The following is a 27,579-nucleotide window of genomic DNA, read 5'->3' as shown; positions in this document are numbered from 1 at the left end:
ATGATCTTTTTCGCAACGAAATCCTGAGAATATATAATATAGCAAACTATATATATGTACCTATTTACCATTTATACAAATATATATTCCACTATATCACATATATGTCATATTTCATTTCTTTAAAATTCTGCATAATCTTGAATCTCCGCAAGGATAGATTCGTAAATGTGAGATTTTACTCACCTTATAATCTCGTGCGTAATTCCACAATTTCCGAAAAGTAATTTCTTTCTTTGATTTATCGATTACCTTGAAAAGATAAGAAAAGAATTTAGAATCGTTACATAAACCTTTAAATGACAAAACAGTAATAATATGTTACTGTTCAGTAATTTCTGGTTTTTACGATTTTATTGTTCACGTATTTACTATTCATGTATTTATGTACAAATACACATCAATTACGTATTCCTGTATGTGTACATACTGTTTACGTATTTCTGTACGTATGAATACTATTCTAATGTAAATATTGTCTCAGTAAATAATAATTACTGAATTACCCTTCCGAATTTACTTTTTACATTTACTGAAGTAATTTACATTTACATTTACCGTACGTAAAATAAATTTATATTTATCGTACGTAAATCACTTTTTTACATTCACCGTCGTAAAAATAAATTTTTACAATTACTGTTTAAAATCACTGTTCGTAAAATAAATCATTTATCGTACACGCGCCACTCACTGTGGCAACGCGTGGGGCACACGCGCCGAGCCTAAGGCCGGCGCGTAGTACGCCACCGCCGCCGTATTTCTCCTTCTCTCCTTCTCCTCTACCTTCCCACGGCCTCACGCCGCCCCTAGCCTCCCCCACGCTACCACACGCACCGCCGCCTTCGGCGGTAACCTTCCTCCTCTAATCCTCCTCCAATCTCCACAATTTCAAACCAAATTCATCCAAAATCAACAACCAAGCATCACAACAATCTAACCAAGCTAACCTCACCTCGATCTAACCTTGGAGCTGTCGGATTTTCGCTGCAGGATCAGCGACCGAAGTCGCAAGGGCTTGGCTCGTGGTGCGAGGGTTCACGACGACGCAAGGGGGTGCGCCGACCTCGGGGTCCACTACAGAGGGTCGCGCGGTGCTTCTTGGGCCGGCGGTGTGTGACACGGGCGGTCGGTGATGGAGATCGCCAGCGAAGACAGTGAGGGAGAGAGAGAGCTCGGGGAGGAAGAGAGAGAAGAGAGAAAGGAAGGAGGGAGGCGCGGGGTGGGGGTTTCCAGAAATGGAAACCCTAGCTCCTTTAATTATCTATTTATACCCATTTCCAAAATCGGAAACTACTTCCATCGTTAATAACTTTTACGTACGACGTCCGATTTGAACGTGTGATGAGTCCACGAACTCGTATAGACGAGCTCTACGTCTTTCGTGAAGGAAGTTTTCACAAAAGATCGACGGAGTAAATGTCGATATTCACGTCGCGGAAACGTAACGTTTTCCTAAATAAACGTTCCGAGAACGTTTCTGTTCTTGTTTAGAAATGTCGCAAACAACCAAAATTTGTTTTAAATGAATTCCACAACGTAATAAAATGAAAACAACTCGATAAATAGTTTCTGAAAAATTCGGGTTATTACACCCCGACTCTCCCTTTTTCTCCAAAATCGTCGTCGACGATCTCGCCAACCGGGCGGCCATGGCCCTCACCGCCGGTCGCAAGAGCTCCGCAAGCCCGACCGCATCAAACCCCGAGCACGACGCTTCCTCCCACGCCGCCGTGAAGCCCGCGCGACGTCCCCAAGCTTCTGCATCTTCCTCCGCCGTCCTAGCTCTATCGCCGGCGAGACCAGAGCACAAAGACCGGCTCACCATCACCTATCCTCGTCGCCGAAGCCACCTGCTAGGAGATTGGAACAAAGATTGGCCCCTTATAAACTTTGGTACCTCATGTTTTACAAACTTCTCTTTGGTACTTCAAGTTTTATATTTGAGTTTGTTTATTTTGACATTTTATAGCTAAAACCTATCCTCTGCACTCGAAGGTAAACATTTTTTTTATCATTATTGCAAACTTAATAGCTTCTAGACTTGAACTTTTAGGTTTTGCAAAAATTTCTTTGAAAAAAGAACTCCAAGAAGAAAAAGGAAAATATAAACAAGTAATAAAATATAGAGATAACCTTCATAGAACAACCATAAATTACTGAGATATTTTCTATAAAGTCCAACGTAGAATCTACGAGACTAGAGAAAAATATCATAATCCTTGAAGAAGTTTTGAAAAAGATCAAAAGCCCCATAATATTTTGAGCATCGATTAGATCCCTCCTAGCTAGTACATAGCCTGCTTTACTCAAGAGCAGGTAGGCGAAAAGACTTATGCCATAAAGTTGACTTCTCTTAACTAACAAGAGAGAATCTAAACTTAAAAACTATTAGTCTTTTTGTATTACAAAAGATTCTAATAGGTGGCAAAAGTGCTTTCATTCAAGGCACATTCAAGAAGACTAATACTCGATAAAGTACACGTGTAAACTATAATATTACTTATTTTCAAGAGATAGGCATGGAACATGAAGAACAATTCAGAGAATTAAACCTTAAACTCTCACATCTACAACAAAGTGTAGTAAAACTTAAAATTGAAGTTGGTACAGAAAAAATCGATGAGGAATCATATAATCTTCTCCAAGAGAAGATAGCTTAAGTTTAGTGAACCTAAGCTTCTTACATGGAAATCCCTCAACTCCACTGAAAAAAGGAACATGGAGTTGTTAAGTAAAGTATTTAGCAAAAGGAGCACAATTCATGTACAACTCATTAATGGTCAAGAATTTGAGTATAATGAGATAGAATCAAATTATGAGAGGCATCCGTTTCTAAATTCACACTTAACGAGATCTATAAAAGATGTTCTTTCTTTTTAAGTTCTCATAGGTTCAAGATTCTTGAACTAACTGTTCTGGCAACTGGTGAACAAACAAATATCAGGCTAATAACTCATAAATAAGTAGGTGAAGCAGTTCAAAAGGGTTATTCATACATGCACATTGGAGCAATACATGTAGGAATAAAACGCCTAGCCAAAGATGGGATAGATTGTTAGGAACGGCAGAAACCTCCCTATCCAATTAGGTCGGACACTTCAATGTTTTTCCAAACTTCACCACTCACCTCAGAGATGCAACACACTGTCTCAAGTTAAGAATCAAGACAGAAGGAATTTCTATGAAAAAAGGAATGATGGAGCTTGCCATAGATTACTTAATCTATTATAAGCTCATGACCTCGAATGTAGCTCCAAATACCAAGTTCTTCAATAGTCCGGAATCACTACATCCATCCTCACCAATATGAAACCTAGCATGTCACAAAATGGAATGAAGTAACATTTCCACGGGAGTGGAATATGAAACCTCCGGTCAAGCAAGTTGAGAATACTAATGTTTCAATCTATGAAGACAAGGGAGGAAAGATAAGCCTACAATCCATAGATATTCATGTGCCAGTTATGAAGAAAGAAGCACTTCTAGAACTAAGTCGTCTACATTCCTTGAAGAATCATTTGAGGAAGAAGATACAAAGAGACCTATGAAGAACTCAATAATCTATATGCACACATAGAGACTTGTGAGTTAGAAGAAGAAATAGAAGAAATGATACAAAAAGATTTCTCAGGTTAGGATAAGAAGGAAGATTCCTTCATATCAAGAGGCCAAGCTAGAGTCTGGTGAACCCTCTGGCATGAGTACATAATATCCTCCTCAAGGAAGTATAATAGTTTAGAATATCACGAACTATCTTACTAAGATTATCAGAGAAAATAGAATGAAGCTTCCCAAAGGATTAGCTCATACAGGAAAACCTAGAGAAATGAGTTCTCAAAAGTTCATTCCTACTAAACCCAAATGGGGACAGTCAGTATCTGAAAGAGGAGTATATATAGACTTGGATCAAGTTGGAGATAAAAGAAAGGCCATAGATAATTAGGTAGCTAGCTTGGGGCTAACCCAAGCCCTGGTTTTATCAATATATGAATACCACAAAGCTCACACCTATTACGAGTCGACTTTGACCGGTACAGTCCAGAAGTGGTATCAATCCTTCAAAAGGAGTGCTCAATGGCTTGACTGGGCTTCTAAATTGGCTCAAACCAACAATCCTTTAGACTTTGCATGTCCTATATATGCACAATTTTGTGGAGATGTTACGAGACATAACGAGAAGTCAAAGGAAAGAGCCATGACAAATATTCAAAAACTCAGCATCTGTAACATGAGGTATTTTGAATATACCAATGAATTCCAAAATTACTACTACACTATTGGAGACTTAGACAACGAAGATATGGTGAGAACCTATACCAGAAAACTACCAGAACCATGGAACGATGCAATAGCTCAATCTATAGAAGAAAATCCCTTACCATTCTTTATGGTAGGAGACATTGCGAAAAGAGTCAAGGATCTCCTGAGAAGCAATGTGTAGAAAACAGAAAATCCAAAACTGCGAAGAAACAACTCAAAGGAATTGAAAATATGTGTCCCAAGATACTGGAGACTCCAACGCAATGGGGATGTCAGATAGAACGATGCAGAAAAACATTTCTCTTCAAAAAAGAAGTATAAAATTTTGGAAAAGCTTCAAGAAAAGGCCTAAAGGTGAAAAAAAATATCTATTCCCCGGAAATAATTTTTCAAGAAATAGAAACTAATTTTTCAGGTTCATCTAGAGACGTGAAAAAATGCAGATGTTGGTTGTGCAAAGTAGTATTATGCGAATGAATGTCCAAAAAGGACAAAAGATCGTCAAAAGCCCTAATTGAAGCGTATAAATAAGCAATAGAGTATGCGAACCTAAAAGGGTTTGAGGTCGCATATTCTGAAGAAGAGAATGTTTCATTTTATTCTCTTGAGTACCAATCAGAAGATGAACTAGAGAGTAGCCCTTCAAAAAGTACAGAATGAGAAAATAGTGAAGTAGGACATTGTCCTATATGTGTTACAACTTCTCAATTGGAAAAATGATAATATTGATATTATTAGTCGTTTTCGTCCCAATCCAGGAAAATTCACATATGATTTATGTAAATGTGCAGAAATGAGTTGATCCCAATGTATTGTGAAGATACAGGAGAAACTTATCATCAAGAATAATTCACAGTAAAATTAAGACGGAAGAAAGCTCAGATGGAGAAGAGGAATATATCAGAGAACATAACCTGAAGGTGTATGCTAACAGAGTTGAGTAGAAAAAGTTGCCAACCATTGGTGAAATAGAAAATTTGTTGAAACCCGTAATTAGTGAAGATCCTCAACTATACTGGGATAGAGATCTGGTATGTTGTCAGCTCAAAATGCACAATGCTAATGCCATTTGTCATGTCAAAGCCATTCCCCATTACAGAAATGAGATAGGAAAGAGATGGAAAACCAAATTCAAGAACTACTTGAGAAAAGTTTAATTAGACCTTCAATTAGTCTGCATCATGCTCCAACTTATAAATTGTAAAACATGTAAGAGGAAAAGCAGGATGGTAATTGACTACAAGGATGTCAACAAAAAAACCGTTAAAGACGATTATCAAATAACACAAGTGAGAGTCCTCATAAATCGACTTAAAGGAGCTAAGATTTTCTCCAAGTTTGACGCTAAATCAAGGTTTTGACAAGTGAAAATGCACCCAAATTCTATATCTTTAACAACTTTTGGAACACCCCAAGGACATTACGAATGACTAGTTATGACATTTGGTGTCAAGCAAGCTCTGTCTATTTCCCAAGGAAAATGTACAACATTCAAGCCTTATTCAGATATCTGCATAGTTTATATAAATGACATTTTAGTCTTTTCTAGAACTATGAATGAACATCTGAAGCATATGGAGCAAGTTTGCAAGCTCATTGTCCAAAATAGAATCATTCTGGGACAAAAAAGATACATCAGGTTAAAGGAGAAATCAAATTCTTAGGCATTCGTGTTAAAGATGCAGAGATTCGTCTCCAAGAACATATTGTCAAGAAAATTAGCTAGTTAGCAGATCAAATCCCTAATGCAAAATCCTTTCAGATGTTTATAGGAGTTGTCAACATTGCTAGGGACTGTATTCCTCAAGTAAGTGCCCTCACTGCTTTATTCTCAGCAAAAACTAGTTCTAAGAAAAAATTGTGTTTTATAGAACATGATAGTAATAATGTTAAAAATATCAAAGAGCTAACCAGAAGCCTAGCCCTTTTACAGCTACCAGAAGAATGCGACTTAATCATCTTGTAGACAAATGCAAATTATTATTACTGGGCGAGAGTAGTCCTAGCAACAACCCCTGAACAAATCAGGAAAAGATTTGTAAATTTATATCTGGAAAGTTTAATTTGGCAGAGTTAAACTACTCCACTAGGGATAAAAAGGTGCTAGCGCAGATGAAGAGCATCAAAGGAGCTGAGGCATTTCAAGGTAACAAGAACTTTTTGTCCGACGCTCTTACCAAAGAAATGGCAATATTCAAAAGAGAAGATAGAGATGAATGACGAAACCCTAGGAGTAGAGGTGGCAAACGGGGCGGCCCGGCTTATTTTAAACAGGTCAAAACCGTGTCTGTGCCGTACTCAGACTGGCCCATTTATTTATCGTGCCGGACTCGGACTAGCTCATTTGCATAAATATTAAGCCTGACCCGGCCCACGGCCCAAGCCCATGTTGGGTCGGGCCTATTAGTATTATATGACACAATTAAAATAAAAAATATTATGTACTTAGAATATTTGTTTTATATAATTATTTATAATAGTAAAATAAATGAAATATTATAATATATTTCATAATTTTATTTCTAAAACATTATGTATGTTAAAATAATGACGTTTTCTTCACTACTTTGATAATATATATTTGTGAAATATTGTAAGCTAAAAAAATAATCAAGAGATTTTACTTAAAAAATCTAATATTCAAGTCTAATAATGATATTTTTTTTAAATATTTATATAAATAACATAAAATTATGTGTTTAATGGGCCGGCCCATGAATTTATCGTGTCCAGGCTGTACCGGGCAAAAAACGGGCTCGGGGCGAGCCGGGCCCATTACAATAACGAGCTCGGGCCAGGCCGGACTGATTTTTAACCGGCCGGGCTCAGTCTTTTGGGCCCATTTGCTACCTCTACCTAAGAGCAGGAGATTTGAATCACATACTCTTTGGAACAGATACAAAAGTGTAGACCAGACTATTGGACCTTTACATGACTGACCCGGTTACCAATTCATTGTGTCATGCAGAACAACATAATCAACCCCATCTGTAGCCTATGATAAAATAAAACTAGAAGGATGGGAACAAAAGTCCGAGAGAAAAGTTGAAGATCTTGATGAAGAAGAAAAACTATGTAAAGAGTATTTGTTACATCCCAAAGATACAACCTCAACTGATCGGTGTCAGGGCAAAAGAACGGCAAGCCTATCTTCAACAACAAATAATTAAGGCATAACAAGTTCGTTGATGACTGTTGCTTTGCCAAAAAACAGAATTGCCCCTTTTAGGGGAAAAAATGACGGAAGTCACCGAAAAGAAAAATGTTCATGGCCATCCTTTAAAGATTTTAAAAAGCATGTGTTCAAAACAAAAAGGCTATTCCTTTAAGCACAAGATCATCATAGATAATGTTCTACAAGCTTTCTACGAGGAAGATGAAGAACATCTGTTAAGAAGCCTCAATGCCCTAATAGAAGAATTGTATGGAGTCCATGCAAAAAAGAAAGAAAAGGAGAAAGAAAATTCAAAAGAAGGCAGTACGATGATGAAGTTTTTAGAAAGTCCTGAAGGCGCACATGTTACTATTTCTACCCTAAAGGAATTAGTTTGGTGGGATTTTCACTACAAAATCAGACATGGTAAAATGCTTCCTTCTACATTAGCAATAGTTTCTTACCCATATTATTGGAGATATCTTATTGATGTTCAGGTAGAACATTCGCAGAAGCATAAATTATGGCTCACAGAAAATGGGTTTGTGCATAATCTTTGGACTATGGCTAATGAGGACTTGGAGGGTTTTCCAAAAATTATAATTCAAGTGGTCAAGAACAAACGTCCAGATGGATGTATCCTGAGATTAAAATTTATTTCTACTCCTCCAGAATGGGAAATGTCGAACGGATGCAAAACCTATGTCTCTCCATGTCACTATGTGAGAATCATTCAAGGTCCGATCAAGAATTCAAAAAATGTAAGGAAAAATGGTAATTCCAACAACAACATCCCGTGGATGAAAGCCATATCTATTATGTGCATTAAAAATATGGTTTGAAGAGATTATGAGTCGACTCTTTTGGCTAGTGGGAAAAAAAATCATAGTCACATGTGATAATCATCCTCCACCAGATACGTGTGATTTCTTTTCTGCTATCATGAGAAATGAAATAGATCGAACTCTAGATACCATCTCATGGCTAAAGAAAGTGGAGAAAGAGAAAGGATATAAGATCGCTTATTTTTTTTCTTATGACTCAGATCTAGATGAGGAGTAAAAAGTGGACACAGAGCAAGAAGATGGAAATATAGGCCAACACTCGTTGGCTGATTATGATTGTGCGGATGAAGAATATTATAGTATCACATACATGATATAAAAGAAGGGAATTGACGAAGCATCCAAACAAATTACTTTTCTTTTTGTTTTTATGGTGCGGTTGCCAACGCATGAAGACAACCAACTTTACTTTACAAAAAGTAAAGTTATTGTGATAAGATTCCCTATCAGCCATTTTCATAAGCGAGTTTTGATTTCTGCTTGGAGTCCGAGTGCTATATAAGGAGGAGGAACTTCTTTGGGAATGTAGAGTTAGGATAAGAGAGGAAAAAATTAAATTAAAGAACTTGAGCTTTTCAAAAAGAAGAACTAGTCTACTAATGTTCTAGTATATTGAGTGAAAAAGTGTGAATGTATAGTACAATGTGAAGTGTGAGTATTTAATATTGTGTAAAATATCATTTTGGTGTGGAGTGCTATTTACAAGTAAGTTTGTAATTTATTTCTAATCATGTGTAACTAAACAGCTAAACTGTTTACCCAAGAGTTGAGGCTCTGAGTTTTAGGTTGTAAACATGTTTACATAAATAAACTCATATTGTGAGCCCAATACACCATCTTTTAGGTTAGCAAATTTATGTTTTATGAAGGATTTAAGGTATTTTAGGTTATTTCTATAGGTTTTTCAACATATTTCCTAGATAAGATAGTAGTGATCCCGCCAAGTTTATGTAACCATAGACAGGAGGTCGTCTGATGAAATTTTTTGCCATAGTGAATGCTAGTTCTTAAATATGAATTTGTTTGTTAACATGTAGAAAAATAATTATGTTGACTTTAACGGAACCGTTAATTCATGTACCTCTCTTTAGTTCAAACTGAAACGTGATGTGCCATTTTGAAATTTTACAAAGGTGAGGTATTGATATGATTAAACTAAGAAAGGTCAGATACCATTGAAATGAAAATCCCAACAATATAATATTCAAACCATAAATTGTCAAAGGTCTGTATATACGAAAATTTCAACCACATAACCAAACATACGTTATAACTTAGAATACATAAGAATTCATGCAAAAAAATTGTAATACCACAGAAAAATAACTACGGAAAAATGGATCTATCATTGTTTCAAAATATGCATAAATTATACAAAATATGGTTCAAAAATGAAGATCCACCTATCTTTTTCTTATTCGGGCAGCTGCTCGCTCACCTATAACCAAAAGTAAGCAATTAAAAAGACAAAATCGATAATCTAATAACTTTATAAGCTTTAGGTAGCAACTATTGCAACAAAAGACATTTTATTTTCCCTAATTAGTTTCTTTGAGAAGGAATGTGCTATAACTAATCTAAATATAGATTTTCACACTATTAAATAAACAAAAACACATGCGAAAATAATAGAAACATAAGAACTTATACTCCACATATTCGTAACTGAATTTCACAGGTGTGATAAGTGATCATATAGCTTGTTTACCTTGTATGGCAGATGGGAAAATGATATACTCAAATGGTTCGAAAATAACCTTAAGTGAGTAGCAAGAGTGGAATTTGACCAAATTACACTATCTTAAAAGTGGCACAATCACCTCAAGGGCTATACAATACATCAATAGCCAGCCTAATCTAGTTTTATTTAAATAGACCATTTCATGTAATACCCGAGATTTCTAATCTTGATTACCGACACATTATGACTAATTTATCAGCATTCATATTAAATGTCGAAAACGTTGTTTAATATGTTGGTATTAAACTACACCTCACCACAAGTTTAGAAATATTGTCAGAATATTTTTCCGAACTCCATTTTGTTTTTACGAATTCTTAAATTTTGTTTTAAAAATATTTTTCTGAAAACTTATTTCCAGCTTGGGTTTTTATCTAGGCTTTTTTACAAGCCAAATCCTTTGACCCATGACCCGGGCCAAAGGACCAAGCCCACTTCGTTTTCCTTAGCTCTCTCTCTCGGTGACCCTCTCTCTCTCTTCCCAGAAAAGCTCCCACTGAACCATCACCTTCTCGGCCTTGTGCCACTGCCGTCACGGTGCTCCGGCGACATGCAACCACACCATCACACTCCCCTCTCCTTCCTCTTCATATTGATGCCCATCGATCACTTAAGCATCCACATTTTAGTTTCGAATCAAAGTAAAGCAATGAAGAATAATCGGAGAAGCTCCATGGATTCCAGCTTGGTTTTGTGCTCCGGCGAGCTTCCTTGATCAAGATTTGGTATGCCCAGTCCTCTAAGCCTCATATTTGATTCGATTCCTTCTTCAATTTCTTAAATTGAAGCTAATCCAAGCTTCTTTGTCTTCTGTCATGGCGTCACTACGTCACCATCACCGTCGCCTTTCTTCTTGGCGAAATTGAGAGCTTCTTAGACCATAATTGGTAAGTCCAATTGATCATCTTCGTCCCCAAGTGTTCTTTATCAATCAATCCTAAATCTACTTTTTCGTGGCCTCCCTTCTGACTACGTATTTGGTGAGACAAACTTGGAGACTTCAGAGCAATGTTGGGAGCTTTTGCGACACACTGAGGCTACAACAACTTCCAAGGATTAAGGCCCAGAAGTACTAGCTCCGCCATTTTTGGTTTTGGAACTCACTATGGTAGAAACACAGTCCTAGAAAACTTGTTTTGTCGATTTCAGCTTTTGGTGTTATTGTGGAGTTGTTGGAAGTTTTGCATACATTTAGAGATGATTGGAGATGGTTTTGGAGGTCAGAAGTATGAATGGAGGCATAAGGTGAAAATTCGGGTTTTTACTATTACAGTTTAACTTTTTCGCTGTTTTACTACATTGTGAATGACTAAAGTGCTCTTGGTAGAAAGTTACTGTTTGATTGTACTATTTACAGTTTTATCCTAAGTTATTCTTTTACTATTTGTTAAAAGATCTTACCAGTTTTACTTTTATCTAAGATAACTTAGTGAAAACCTAGCGTATTTTAAACGACGACGATTAATGTAACATTTATGTTACCTTTAGATGTTAAGTCTGATTCTAACCCGGCTCGAGAATCGAGAACTCACTTAACTTAGAAAAATATGTTGGTAAATATTACAGTCGTTGATACGATTTTGAGTAGTTTTAATACCTTTGAAGTATGCTTAGTATTGCTTGAATATTAAAGTTAGACTATTTTCGGGTTTTTCGAGATTTAGTCAATAATTGGACAATATGGTCAATTCATGGTCAACCCAAGAAAGACTTGGTCAACATAAAGTATACCTTTGTCTTTTCTGGTCAAAGTAGGAATACTAAATCAAGTCAATTTACGATACTCGGAAATTAGTATTAATTATTTGATAAATGGATTCAAAGTTGATGCAATAACATCGTACAAAGTTGGAGCAGCAGCAACAACGTTATTTCAGAATTGGAATAGTAGCGAGGATTCTGCACTTTAATCTAGGTAGGTTGAGCTAACACCCTTTGTGTATTCCGTGCCCATTAAATTCATTGTTGATGCCTCGGGTGATATTTAAATGTGGAATGAAATGCATTATTGATTTAGAAATGCTAAAACCTGAAGATAGACGTATAGTGAGTGAGTGAGTAGAACTGAGAGTGTATGGGGCCCGGTAATCCGGCAACCCCTCGGTGTTGATTTATTGATGGCCATCGATGCATTGTATGCATGTTTTCCCTAAAAGATAACTTATCCCTTTTGTGATAAAGAGGTTTATAGCTCGAGCTCACATCTAAATTATTGAAGTTTTCATAAAACTTAGTCTACCTTACTTTCAAACCACATAGGTGGGCTGGAACATGAAGTTTATAGCTCGAGCTCACCCCTACTATAGTTTTTCTATTCAAGTTAGGAACCAACAAAGGTTTAGGACACGTGAAGTTTAGGAGTACACATTCCACGAGTCGAGAAGTTTAAATTCATTCATTATTAATTAGCTCATTTCTGATTCTTGTATTATTTGAGTTGTAAATTCCGAGGTGTATAACTCTTGTTTGTCACCTTTTCTTCTTTTATGGGTTGCCATTTTTGTGTTCATTTTGGGCCGGTAACTATTTGATCACCTTCCGTTTTTTCAAAGATATTGTAAAGCTCACATAATTATTTCAAGAGTGTCAAGTTGTAATTTGAGTTTCTATTTTCAAGTTACATTTGTAAACTTCATTTGTTGTTTGCAATAAATTTGTACAGGTTTCCAAATTGGCGAGTGTTCAAACGGATTTTGTTCGCTTGTTAATTCAAAAGTTTTAACCCTGATACTGTTATTATCCCTTATGGGATGTGACATTTCATTACAGAAATACACAAAGGACCTTCAAGTTTGTGCCAATAAAGATGACACATAAATTTTAATCATGGCATGAGAAATTTGCAACACAAAATAGTAAAGCATGATATTCTAAACTTCTAAAATTTTAACCAAAAAAACAAAAACCTCTAAAATATAAACCTAGTTTGAATAATGATGTCCCTTTGGCAAAAATAAGCAAGGACAGAGATGATATGATGTCGAAAACAACAATCTCTATAAGGATCTATTCATGCTTTTATATTTCTTGATAAAATCAAAGACATAAGAAAAATGCAAATCCCAACATAAACATGAATATGGTGGACTGAAGTATGAAATGAAAACTGGAAACTGTGATAATTTTATAGCCAACACTCAAAACCTTCACTAAATCGTGAACTGCTAATTTTACATTTCTTTAATTTTATCCTTTACATATAAACAGAAAGATAATTATGTAAAATACAAATGTGTCGCCAATATATTTTACCAAAACTATCATTCATAAGAACCAAAATTACATAAATGAAACGACCCGACCCAGAACTAACCTATTTACGCGTTAAAATCCAAATTTATATCAAGCGAACCAATATCTAATCTAAAATAATTGTGGCTGCACCCAAATCTTGGTTGGGCTGCCTACGTACCCTTTAGAAGGGATCAAGCCATTCATAGTTCAACAGTTCACCAAGCCAAACACTCTAACGCACTAAAACCATAAAACCTACACATTTACCACAAACCTACCACATTCGCCATAACAACGTAAACCTCATAACCATTTCGATTCGTATCACAAACACAACACAACCGACACACATAGCTAATAACATAACCATCATTCATCAAGTACACAACACCATATCCATTATCAATCAATACAAATACATAGCAGCCAACCTTAGATTAACACAATGCTTACGACAATACTATTTCATTCCTACCCACGATAATCTAGATCAACAACCTCATACGATAATCAAATTCAACGATTAATATGTCAATAAGTTCGTATCGATGCATGCTATTCAATGAAGCAACTCACTACTCCAAAAACTCTCACATGCGCCGCCACAGTGGCGCGTGGGCCTCACGCGCCACGACCTGCAACTACTCCAAAACCACTCGACTCCAACATCAAAGTTGTAGATCAAGACGAGGAAAACAACTTTCATACCTGCATCAAAGCTTGGTTTGGCCGGGAAGTGGCCGGAAATCGGCAGATGTCGACGGCGTCCCAAATCATGGAACCCGATCTTGCAGCTCGATTCAAACCTCTAGGTGATTGAAATTGGACCCAGAGAGAGGAAATAGGTGGAAAGCAAGTGGCCTCGAGCTCCAGGGTGGCCGAAGACGGCGGCTCCGGCGACTGGCTCTTTCGGTCGTTACAGCTCTGTACACGGTGGTCGGCTCGGCTAGGTGCCTAATTCGAACGAAAGGCGACGTCGTTCTGGTCATTTTGATGGGTACCCCGCACCGTGGCGTCGCCGGACGGCGGAGATCGCCGGGAGAGAAGATTCGGCTGGGTTTTCGGGTGAACAGTACCCGACCCAACTCTTTTCTGATTTTCTCCCATTTTTCCATTTTCACCCCCTACTTATACTATTTTCCAAAAAAACCTAAATGCTCTTTTGATTCGTAACTTTTTCGTACGAACTCCGATTTAAGTGTGCCGCGTGTCCACGAATTTGTATCGACAAGCCCTACAATTTTCGTGAAAGAAGTTTTCTCTAAAAAACTTACGCATCGAAAAGTCAACTTTTACAGTCGTTACAAATGATGGATTTTTCAAGAATCAAGAATACACTTCAAATTAAATTCTACAAACCTGCGATCAAAATACGTGCATCGCACGAGCACGAGGGCTAGTATACTATAAAAAGGGAAAACTTATAAGAAGATAAAAAGATATGAAACTGATAATACAATTGTTTTGTGAGACATATGCAGCTATCAGATAGACACAATTGTTTCCTCTCAAGCTATAGAAACAAATGCTGCATATTTAGGTTCATAATAGAGGTTAGCCATTAACCAATAATTTTCGGCGTGTATCATTATCATTATAATTAAAATGTATACACTAACAAATATAATTCATCTTCATTAGATAAAGTTATTGAATATAACCAATTTCTCATTGTTTTGTTGCTCTATGAAGTATATGCATACGTAATTATCCACAAAGGGGCAGCCCTTGTGAAATTGCATAAATGGTTAACTTTGGTAGAAGGTTTGGCATGTATTGATTACAAAATAAACACTTCAAGAGGCTAACCTTTAGATCGTCGCATGTTCATATTGATTTTGATCAAGGTGCATAATTATATACTCCCATCAATGCTTCCTCCAGATCAATGACCTTCAGAATAAACACATTCATACCAGTTAAATTTCAACTATGTTTTCAGAGATATAAAAGTTTTGTACTCACAGAGTCATCCGTCAACAAAAACATAAGAACATGACTAATCAAGCCATCGGTTCACTATTGATACATAGGGCTTTTGAGAACTGGGCAGAGATTTCTTCCAATTCTTCAGTCCTGAAACATGTAAATTGAATCAAATCACATGGCGCATCCCCTATTTCTTGAGAAAAGCCATAACTGTAATAACCCCGAATTTTCAATTCGCATTTATTGTAATTTCTCTGAAATTATTAAATGGTGATTTGAGTAAAATCACATTCTACACTTTCAATTTAGTCGTTGTTGAAGTCGAATCAATTCCGAATAGAGGGGCTTTTTTGGAAGGAGTAAAAATAGGGGTAGAAAATATGGAACTCTAAAGCAAAAATCAGAAAATTCAAATAGAGGCCGCCTTCTTTTTTCTCTCTGTCCCCCCCCCCCACTTTCTCTCTCCATTTCACCGTTTCTACTCTGTCATAGTGCTCCACCATCCGGCCACCAATCTGGCCGCCACCAGTCTCATTGGAACCGCACGACCACCCTCTTCATGTCTGGGGTGGTGGTGCACCGCCCCTCACTGCCTAGTTGTCGTTCCAACGTTGTGAAGCTGTGTGGTGTCACCGGCATCTCTCTCTTTTTTCGGCCACCATAGGGCTCAAAATTGGTCGTGTTAGGAGCACCTCAACGTCTCCTTTGACTAAGCTATGTTCTGCGCGACTTCAACCACAGTGTAAGTGACTGTGACACCTGCAAGGCCAAGCCACCGTTGACGATGGTGCTGCGTCTGCATCCGGCGGATTTGGAGGTCAAGTCTCCTCTTTCCGGTCTATACCTCTCCTCTGGGTATCATTCAGCCATCTTAAGTCTCGATACGACCTGCAACAAGTTGTTTGAAACTCAAGACCACCGTCGGTGTCATGGTCGATTTCCAGCCACTTCCCGGCTATTTCGGGTTTAGCTCCTGGTATAAAAGTTTTCTAACTCTTCATGATATATAAGTTTCGTGTTTGGGGCATGATGTTTTGAGGAGGTTTTGGGTAGCTGCGCGTCCAGTAGTGCATGGAGTAAGGGATTACTCCATTAAGTCGTGCTTGTTGATACGAGCAAGTACATATATTATTTGCATATGTTTGAATTAATTTGATTGTGTTGGTTAATGCTGGTGTAAAAATGATTATATTGAGTTACTTATAGAGTTTTGGATTGATTTCTCAGTGTACTAGTCGAAAGAGGTTAATATGGTTCGTCGATAACCTCGGTAGGTCATGGAAAGAGTTTGCCTCTTGGCAATTTAAGGGTGGAGTGTCATAGTAAGTAGTGACAAATTGTTTTGGTTATTTATCAAGTTAAAATTGTGTTATTTAGGTGTGTGAATTGGGAGCTTTGTACTTACTTTGGTGATATTGTTGGCGTAATGGGAATTAGAGGTGAGTAAACGTCACTTGATGCAAATTTTGATATAACATAGTTTACTTATATGTGTGTATTAATGGTAATAATATATATATATATATATATATATGTGGCTATGTTATATTGTGCCTTGTTCATGTATCATTGTGGTAGAGTTGTGAGATATGTGATGCTAGTGATTTGGAAGGGTGAATAAAACCCTTTATGAAACATGTTTTCCTTGTTGCCTTAATTAATGAGGAATTATTTGAGAAAATGCATTTTGATTTTGAACTTGATTGTCAACGGTTCATAGGTAAGTAACATGAGTTTCTTTATAAAAATTACTCTTATGTTTCTCATATAAAGGAAAATTAGTGTTGGTAAGCCAAGTGGATACATATGTACTTGTTCATAAAAATTATACATGTATAATGGTGATATGACTATGGAGTTGTTATATGGACTTGTAGTACTTGCATGTTGGAGGTGACTTGTTTATAAATCGACAATTATCTTGTTAGTAGTAATCTATGAATCGTAGTGTGAAATTATTGTTGCTTGTGTTAGTTTTGTGACTAGGTGAAAACTTTGGTTTGGTAACCAACATGGTAGGTGTAAGTGAGATCTCTCCTTAGTGGCAGAATGAGATCTATGTTGTGGAATGGTTTATGGTCTCTCCTAAGTGGTGAAAGAGACTTTTGATCCCTCATATGTGGCGAAGGGGATCTTTAGGCATAAATGACTCACACCTTGGTCGGGTGAGTGGGTATGAATACAGCTTTAGTCTGATTGCCTATGTGTTATGGGTAATGATGTTGATCATTACGCCGAGTGTGTTTCGGAAGTGATACCTCCTACTTGCCTATGAGTTGTCGAGTATTTCCTGAACGCATGTCTACGTATTTTAAGAGGAGAGAGTCTCCTCCGTTATACTAGTGTGGAAGTGGTCGTAGTATATTTGGAGAAGTTGTTTTCTTAGTCATGTTTAGAAGAGAACTTATCTAGTGTTTGATGTCATTTAGTTTTCGGTTTACTCATACGAACTTTTAGAGCTTATCGGGTTTGGTGTAGTAGTTGACCTTGCAAGTGAAAGATAGTGGGGTTGAGGTACTAGCGGCATTGTGATTGCTAGAGGGTGACACCATGGCTTTAGTAGTTTCCACATAGTTCTAGCAAGTTAAAGTGAACTTTCCATTTCCTTTGGTTTCAAGTTGTAAAATTTGGCAATGTAATTTGAGTTGTATGAGTTGAACATTCGAACTCAGATCTTGAAATTTGATTATTTGTAATAACTCTTAAGTATTTCGGAATTATTGTAGAGTTTATCAGACCTTAAATTTTAAAATATTATTATTCGAAATTTGGAGTTGTGACAATGATCAAGAGGAGAGACAAAATAGGGCTCAAACCATTGACTGAATTCCCAATAACCCATAACCACCTTCTTTATTCTTGCTAATGATGACAACTCCAAATTCAGTAATACAAAGCGAAATTGAAGAAATTCTTGCAAAAAAAAACCCAGAAAATAAAGCTTACCCAAAAAGAAAAAATATATATAAAAAGGGGAAAAAATCAAAATATAGAAGGAACCAAGCGATGCAGGGGGAGAGACAGAAATTTGACCTGTAGCGGACGATTTTACCCTCGATATTGTCTTCTACAATCCTACATTTGCCCTCATTCAACAATTTCGGACAAATTTATCATTTGTAAACAATATAGCGTGAATTCCCACACTCAACAAATGTTAGATAGTAAATTGGATGCATGAGAAAAATGATAATTGCTATAGGTGTGTTGTGTGCAATATTTTGCAATCAAATTAGGTGACAATATTATATAATTAAGGGGGATCATAATGGAAATTGACAATGGTAAATTGGTAATGATCATTGCAATTGATGGAGATAGGGCTGAGCCCACTTATCTTGGGCTTTGGTTCATTACTGATGGGTTAGGCTAATTTCAATGTTGGTCGAAGTACAGTACGTATATACTATTTTGAAAAAAAAATGACGAATTTTCATATAATAGAAAATGTAAAGTACGAAACAACATAAACAAACTCTGAATCTGTAGGCGGAAGCAACGATAATTAAGAGTTTGAGGAAACCAACATCTCAATGCTGAATCTCTGCAATCGGCCTAAAGTAACTAAACATGTCACATCCCGGGACCGCTCCGCCGTAACACGATATTGTCCGCTTTGGGCATAGCCCTCACAGTTTTATTTCTGGGAGCTCACAAGCAACTTCCCACCCATCCTGGGATTGCTTTAGCCCGAGCAAGCTTAAATTCGGAGTTCCTATCTCTTCCGAAGCCATTGAGCCCCCAAAAGGTCTCGTGTTAGATGGAGGTGGGCATGTACATATAAGGCACATCACCCCTCTCTGTTGGCCGATATGGGATATTACAATCCACCCTCCTTAAGAGTTCAACGTCCTCGTCGGCACACTCGCACCATACGAGAGAGTGGCTCTGATACCAAATTGTCACATCTTGGGACCGCTCTGCCGTAACACGATATTGTCCGCTTTAGGCATAGCTCTCACGGTTTTGTTTCTGGGAGCTCACGAGCAACTTCCAAGTGGGTCACGCATCATGGATTGCTCAAGCCCGAGCAAGCTTAACTTCAGAGTTCATATCCCCTCCGAAGCTATTGAGCCCCCAAAAGGCATCATGTTAGATGGAGCTATGCATGTACATATAAGACACATCATTCCCTCTCCATTGGCCGATGTGGGATATTACAAAACCCTTACCAAAGACCATTAGCAACCACATAATCCCTCTCAACCACATCCATGAACTTCATCACATATCAATCACCTTGTGCACGCATATGGAGACGATGCTTGTATCCCCAAACGGACATCCAATCACCACTTTCGAAGTCGTCTTCTTCTTCACAACAAGCAAACATCCCATGGTGAAAGGTTGTTGTGAGATCGCAGTGTCGCCAACAGCCCCTGTAGAGGCCACCTTGCCTTTCTCCTTAATGGTGAGAGTGGCAGCAAATTGAGTGTTGAAACCCTCCGACATGGTTGACAGCAGAGATGCTAAGCAGAAGGCAGAGCTAGAGAGGAAAAACCCTAGCGGCGCCTTCGCTTCTTTTAACGTTATAATTAGATGTTTACGTATATACTACTTATCCTTCTGATAGGTCGTTAATTAAAATGTCTATAATAAACCCTGTAAAACATCATCGTTAGTATAGAATAAGTAGGGATCGTTCAGTCCGGAGAATTGAAGGGAACTCTAAATATTTAGAGTTAACAAATAATGGGGGGTTTGAGATTGATTATTAACTACTAAAATAAAACCTAAATTACTATTTACATGATCGACTTCTTTTTAACAAACTTAAACCAAATTTACCATTACACCACATAATTACAAGTTCGAACTTATCATGCATTCTAATTCGACCAATTACATATTTTTTAGACACTAATACAATTAGAGACTTAGGGGATCATCTAATCATGCAAGATTTCAATTAACATTTAGATCGACTTAGGGTCTAATCTAAATTTGCATGCAATCGAATTAAATAACACTTAGAGTAGAAATCAAACAAGATTACATTTAAGCACCAAATCTTTGTTGGAGACATGTTTCATGTATGGCGTCACCCACTATAGTTTCACATGTAAATTTCCAGAATTTTTACCACTTTTAATCAACACAAATCGAACCTACTTAGGGCATGATTCGATTTGTGTGTGGTTGATAAATCTAGCACTCAAACACAATCTTAGGGACTGCATCCAAGCACTAAATTCATATGCACATATCTGAAAATTATCTAAAAGTATGAGAAAGATGATTAGAACACAACAATAGAAATACAAACTCAATAATTATAGGAAACCATCAATTCGGCAAAAACCAAAAATCTAATAAAACAATCTGAAAATTTTGATTCTTAATACAAAACAATAATCTCACACAAACATCATACTACAATCTCCATAGACAAAGTATTATAGAAAATCAAAAACTAACAAAGCCATGGAGATGAGTTGCGAGAATCACACGTTGTAGGAACCTTGGAGGTGTGTCTTCAATGGTGATTTCGGTGGAGATGGAATTTGTATAGGGGGGAGAACGACTTGCTGTTTTTGGTGAAGAATGTTTGAGGTAGTATTTTGCTAGAGTTTTGGCTTTTGAATGCAAAGGAGAAGTAATCATATTTGAGAGGTGAAGCCATGTATATATAGAGGAAAGAAGGAGGGTTTGAACTTGCCTCTTTCTTCCTATAATAATGTCATACTTTATCTACCTAAATCATGCCATGCTTTATTCCCTAAATCATGTCATATTTTATTACCTAAATCATGTCATGTTTTATTCCTTTAATGATCATCTTCTATTTAATTGTTGCATGACTTGGCTCCATCTCTTTTCTTTAATTATCTCTTCTATTTAATTGTTGCATGACTTGTTGATGATAGGACTCCATGTGCATGACTTCTCCTTGTTTTCCTCTAGTATTATCTCTTAAATCCAATCTGAAAATAAGAAAAAAATCATAAGTAAGAGATAATTAGTTTCGAAACCTAATAAGGATTCCTAGTGCAAGAAGGACTCTCAAAATATCGCCAATGCAACCAAAACGTAGAAAGATGAAGACTCCTAATCCAACTAGGTTTCCTAATCCTACAAAGATTCATACTCAAACTAGGACTCTAGACCAATTATGCGTTTTTAACTCATGTAAACACAAAAATGCATCCAATATCGCCCAAGACTCTTACTACAACTCAGTGACTCAATAGTACAACAATAAGGGCTAAGCAAAATACAAATTAGAGAGCTTATTCCATACACGGCCTATGCATATGGGCGGGGCATCCAGACCGTGCATCTTGACATGTCAATTTTTTTTAGAAATCGGCTAACATGGGCTTTGGGTGGCGCGTGGGGGCGTGGGTGTGAAGATTTCCTTCATACCCTCCATATTAGACACCTCATCATCTTCCTCAATTCCTCGGTGCTAATTTCCTTCATATCATTCCATGATTTCCAGTTATTCCAACTCACAAAATTGGGCACCAAATCGGCGTAAACCTGCTGAAAACCATAGCTGCCGCCAGCGGCGTGCTCCATGTCGATGACGATGAAGTCATATGCAGAGCAAGGGGGTGAGGTCGAATTCGTAGAGCACCGCCTTATCCATATCAACGGCGGGTAGCGGCGGGGTGAGGATGATGGAGAGTGGCTGCGATTACGAAAAGGGACTTGAGGGATTGTAGGATGTGGGTTTTGGTGAGTGATTTGGGTGGGGATGGAGATTCAGAGGGGGAACTACTCAGAAATCGCTTTAGCCGCCTAAGAAGGAGGAGGAGATAGAGGCTATGAGCCCATGATTATGTTACCCATGGCAGGGAGATGCAAAAGTTGCAGACCTCGTTTCTAGAAAGAGGGAAGCTTAAGAAAATGAGAATATTTCTTTTATTTGGTTTGGACAAAAATGAGATAAGGTCTTGACTCGGGTCGTGGGCATGGGTTGTGGCTCGGGTATCGGATTTAGAGTTTAAATTTAGAGTATTGTTTGTGAATAGTTGCATTAATTCGTTTTAATTTTCTATTAGTGATGTTTAGTAATTTAATTTAAATTTCTGGATAAAGTTTAAAATTCGTAGGTAGAGAGTTCGCCATGTTGCACAATATGTGGTTTTTCCTATTCGTATGTAAATAAAGTTTCCCACGTGCCACAATGACGGCCACATGGCACAATATGCAGTTTGCAAATAATTCAATTATTTCTGACCATATAAAAATTATTCGTCAATAGCTTTGACGACGTCCGTAAAAATCACCAAAAATTATTTTACATCCAATAATTAGCTCAATCCATCCATTAAAAAAAAATTGTAATTTTTACCTCCGCGCCATACCAGTGCCCTTAGGTAGAAAGATATATGTGGTTGACAGGTTTGACTAGGGCTCGTCAACGGGCCGGGTCTTAGTACATTTAAATAAGTGACGTATCAGGCCGGGACGGATATTTTCACAAATATAAAGATCCAAGCCCGCCCATCTATAGCGGGCCTTGCTGGTTTTTACGGACCGAGTCTTGCGGGGTTGTATTAGAAAAAAAAACATAACACTCTTATTTAAGGGTTTAGAATAATAAAAGAATTATTAGAAAACATTCTACCAAAAGTTATAAATAAATTCTAGTTTCGAAATATTGTCAATCGACACTAGTAGATGTGATTGATATAAATATTTAGAGACCATGTAAAATTTTCGTCCGTTTTGAACATGGTTTAACCATCCGAACCTACGGTCAACAACAAAAAAGGCGTTTTGACATAATAAAACCTCAGTTACAGGGGATTTGCCAAATAGGTTTCCTCGTTGCGACCACGTAGGATCGGTGACAAAAAATAGGTGATTTCAAATATGTCAATAGCTTTCGGCATTCGCATCTTGGTAATGGGTCATCCCTTAGGGCATATTAGTGGTGTTTTTTGTTTACCAGAAATTCCGACGTTCAAACGAGATCCGAATTAGATGAAATTTTTATAAGATCACTAAATATATATACCGATCACATCGGATGGTGTCGATCGATCCCGAGAAGTTTTTTTTGTATACTCGCTTCATAATGTAATAGTTTTATTATAAACCTAATATAAATGTTATAATACATTAGTTGCACTTCGGCGATCGACAACTCCAGTTTGAAATATGGTCGATCGGCACCAGCAGATGTGATCGGTATATATATTTAGGGAACCCGTAAAAATTTCATCCATTTTGGACATGGTTTGACCGTTCGTATCTACGGTCAACAAAAAAATGTGTTTTGACATATTAAAACCCCCATTGACCAGGGTTTTGCCAAATGAGTTTCCTTGATGCGACCGCGCATGATCGGTTACAAAAATTATGTGATTTCAGATATGAAAACGGCTTTCGGTGTTCACATTTTGGTAATGGGTCATCCCTTAGGGCATATTAGTGGTGTTTTTGGTTTACTAGAAATTTCGATGGTCAAACGAGGTCCGAATTGGATGAAAATTTTATAAGATCACTAAATATATATACCGATCACATCAGATGGTGTCAATCGATCCCGTGAAGTTTCCTTCATATATTCGCTTCATAATGCGATAGTTTTATTATAAACCCAATATAAAGGTTATGATACATTAGTTGACACTTCGGCGATCGACAAATCATGTTTGATATATGGTCGATCGACACCAGCAGATGTGATCGGTATATATATTTAGGGAACCCGGAAAAATTTCATCTGTTTTGGACATGCTTTGACCGTTCGTATCTACGGTCAACAAAAAAAATACGTTTTGACATATTAAAACCCCCATTGATCGGGGTTTAGCCAAATGAGTTTCCTTGTTACGACCGCGCATGATCGATTACAAAAATTATGTGATTTTAGATATGCAAACGGCTTTCGGTGTTCACATTTTGGTAATGGGTCTTCCCTTATGGCATATTAGTGGTGTTTTTGGTTTACTAGAAATTTCGACGGTCAAACGAGTTCCGAATTGGATGAAATTTTATAAGATAACTATATATATATACCGATCACATTGGATGGTGTCGATCGATCCCGAGAAGTTTCCTTCATATAATCGCTTCATAATGCGATAGTTTTATTATAAATCCAAAAGGTTATGATACATTAGTTGACACTTTGGTGATCGACAAATCCAGTTCGAAATATGGTCGATCGACACTAGCAGATGTGATCGGTATATATATTTAGGGAACCCGTAAAATTTTCGTCTGTTTTAGACATGATTTGACCGTCTGTACCTACGGTCAACTCAAAAAGAGCTGTTTTGACATATTAAAACCCTCATTGACTTGGGCTTTGCCAAATGGGTTTCTTTAGTACAACTGCGCACGATCGGTGACAAAAATTAAGTGATTTCAAATATGCAAACGGGTTTCGGTGTTCGCATCTTGGTAATTGGTCTTCCCTTAGGGCATATTAATGGTGTTTTTGGTTTACTGGAAATTGTGACAGTCAAACGAGATCTGAATTGGATGAAATTTTTACATGGTCACTAGATATATATACCAATCACATCGGCTGGTGTCGATTAATCCCGATAAGTTTGCTTCATATAGTTGCTCATAATGCGAATAGTTTTATTCTAAACTTAATATAAAGGTTATGATGCATTAGTGGATAATTCGGCGATCGACAATTCCAGTTCGAAATATTGTCGATCGACACCAGTAGATGTTATCAATATATATATTTAGGGATCCCGTAAAAATTTCATCCATTTTGAATATGGTTTGACTATTCGTAGTTACGGTTAACAAAAAAAGAGGCATTTTGACATATTAAAACCTCATTGACCGGGGCTTCACCAAATGGGTTTACTCGGTTTGACCACGCATGATCGGTGACAAAAATAAAGTGATTTTAGATATGCAAATGGCTTCCAGTGTTCGCATCTTGGTAATGAATCCTCCCTTAGAGCATATTAGTGTTGTTTTCGGTTTACCGGAAATTTCGACCATCAGACGAGGTCCGAATTGGATGAAACTTTTACATGGTCACTAAATATATATACCGATCATATCGGCTACTGTCGATCGATCCCGAGAAGTTTCCTTCATATAGTTGTTTCATAAGTTTCCTTCATAGTTTTATTCTAAAATAATAGAACATGTATGTATAATATATTTTTATTTGCCGAGCTATTACGGGTCGAGCCTTGCGGGCTTTTGGCGGGTTGGGCCAGCTTTCACACCTCTAAATTAAGCTCGACTCTCTACACACGGAAACCGATTTTGGTAGGCTTTCTCGCGGGCCGAGCCAGGTAAAAGCCCATCGGGTTTGCGGGTCTCCGCGGGCTTTTCGGATCCACGGGCTAAATGATGAGGCCTAGGTTTGACCAGTATTGAGACGAGGGTAGACCGTGTTAGTATGTTCACAAGATATCTCGTTGGTACATTAGTAACGTCAAATTTATTATTTTTTATTTTGTACTTTTTATTCAATAATATCAAATTTTATATATGATCAAATAAAATTATTGTCTCCTTACTAATATTGTTGAACTTTTTTCAATGGGTATATGAATAATTAGACAACCTAACACCAATGTGTGAAAAAGAAAATAATTTGTCTAATCACACCGTTTGATGTCCTATGCAAGGCATAATTGGCTACAGCGTTTGATGTCTTATGCAAGGCATAAGACGTTCGTTGTATGAAATTCACATGTTCTCATCGTCATTTGACTATAAGTCAACTCTATATAACCTAAACACCCACTACAAGGATTCACGCCACAAATAAAAAAAATGTATGATAGATAGACATTATTCTAAAGTACATGGCATCATGAGTGTGTGGGAATTTTCAGAACATTTTCTGGGCACCTGAAGCATATATATATTACGAATTTTTAAAGGCTACCAAAACTGTTTAAGACCTTGAAGATTTAAACCCTCTTTATCATCCAACCTATGTAAGAGTAGCTGTTCCACCCGAAAATAAAATTCTAAATATTTTTTAATGGGTGAATAAAGAAAATTATTTTGAGAGTGTAGTAATCTTAGATGAGTTTTTTAAACATCGAAACTATTTATAAATATTTTTTTTGGGTGAGATTAATTGAAATCATTTAAAAACAATTTATGTGGGCATCATAGTGACACATGGAAACCTTTTTGTCTGCAAACAATTGTTCTAAAAATTTATCCAAAAAATTTATATTTAAATCAAATTGCTAACATCAATAAAAGAAAATTATAAAGTAGTTGGGTTAAATTTTATAAACAAAACCCTAAACTAAAGCTCAAACCCTAAAATAAAAAAAAACCCTGATGCTGAACCCGATACCCGACCCACTCCAGGCCGAACAACCTACCATCCAAAACTAAATAACCATATAATTAGAACCATCTCATCACTTTTCCCTTCCCTCATCTTCGATTCCAGAAAGAGGGACTGAGGGTCTGCATCATGGCCTCTATCTCATGTTCCTCCTCATCTACAATTCTTCTCATCTTCCTCCTTTGAATATTCCCACCCAAATCACCCATCGAAACCTACATCCTCAAGTCCCTTTTCGTAATCCCTGCCACTCTCCCTAATCCTCGCCACTCCGCCACTCGTTGCCGAGATGGAGAAAGCGGTGCTTTATGATTCGACCTCACCCTCCACTTGCTCCCTTTGACTTCGTCTCTGTCGTCCCCGTCGGCATGGAGCACGGACTTGACGTCGACAACTCTGTTCTTCAGCAATTTAGGCCGTTATGGTGCCCGATTTTGTGAAGTGGAATAACCGGAAACCATGGAAGGATATGAAGGTGATTAGCACCGACGAATTAAGGAAGATGATGGAGGTGTTTGATGTTGAGGGTATGGAGAATTTCACCCCACTCGCCACGCGCTAATTAAAGCCCACGTTAGCCGATCTCTACAAAACAATTGACGTGTCAAAATACACGGTCTAGATGCCCCGCCCATATGCACGGGCCGTGTATGGAATAAGTTTCGTACAAATTGAGGTAAAAACATGTTTAAAATGTCGCAGAAAGTGCTCCTATCACCTTCGCACTCTGTATTTGCTATTAATTATGCAAAAATGAGGAGGTACAACCCCAAATTGTTGAACACTTGAGGCTGCACAATGGTGAGCTTTGATGACTTATTCCATCTGGTTTCATGCAATACCTATTTTTCCTTCAATGAGAAAAAATAAAGTGTGTTTTCTTTTTCTTTTCCACTTTAGTAAAATTCTCCATAAATATATCATTGTATTTAATTTTTTCGTTCCATAATATGATATTACAATGAAACACAAGATTAAAACACCACCAGCCAAGTAGCTGCAAATTTTTGCAGGCCATTAGTATCCAAGACACAGTTTCAAACTAAATTAATTAAAAGAGTACATGATTAATCATAAACACAATATATATTAGCTAGCTTTACTATGTGTTTAAAATTAAACATGTATGTAGCTGCGAATTGCAAAGTCGATCTGTTTA

At 37.2% G+C, this 27,579-nt stretch overlaps 1 protein-coding gene across 1 annotated transcript in view; it reads right to left on the bottom strand.

Annotated features, from left to right (window-relative positions):
- LOC126782809 (uncharacterized ATP-dependent helicase C29A10.10c-like) overlaps window positions 1-27,579 on the bottom strand; it is a 72,728-nt gene that overhangs the window by 7,015 nt on the left and 38,134 nt on the right. The gene's annotated exons all lie outside the window — the stretch shown is intronic.

The sequence above is a fragment of the Argentina anserina genome, chromosome 2 (genome assembly GCF_933775445.1).
Source record: "Argentina anserina chromosome 2, drPotAnse1.1, whole genome shotgun sequence".
Classification (NCBI taxonomy): domain Eukaryota; kingdom Viridiplantae; phylum Streptophyta; class Magnoliopsida; order Rosales; family Rosaceae; genus Argentina; species Argentina anserina.
Note: the sequence above shows the minus strand (reverse complement) of the source record. Positions and strands in the feature narration are given on the sequence as shown.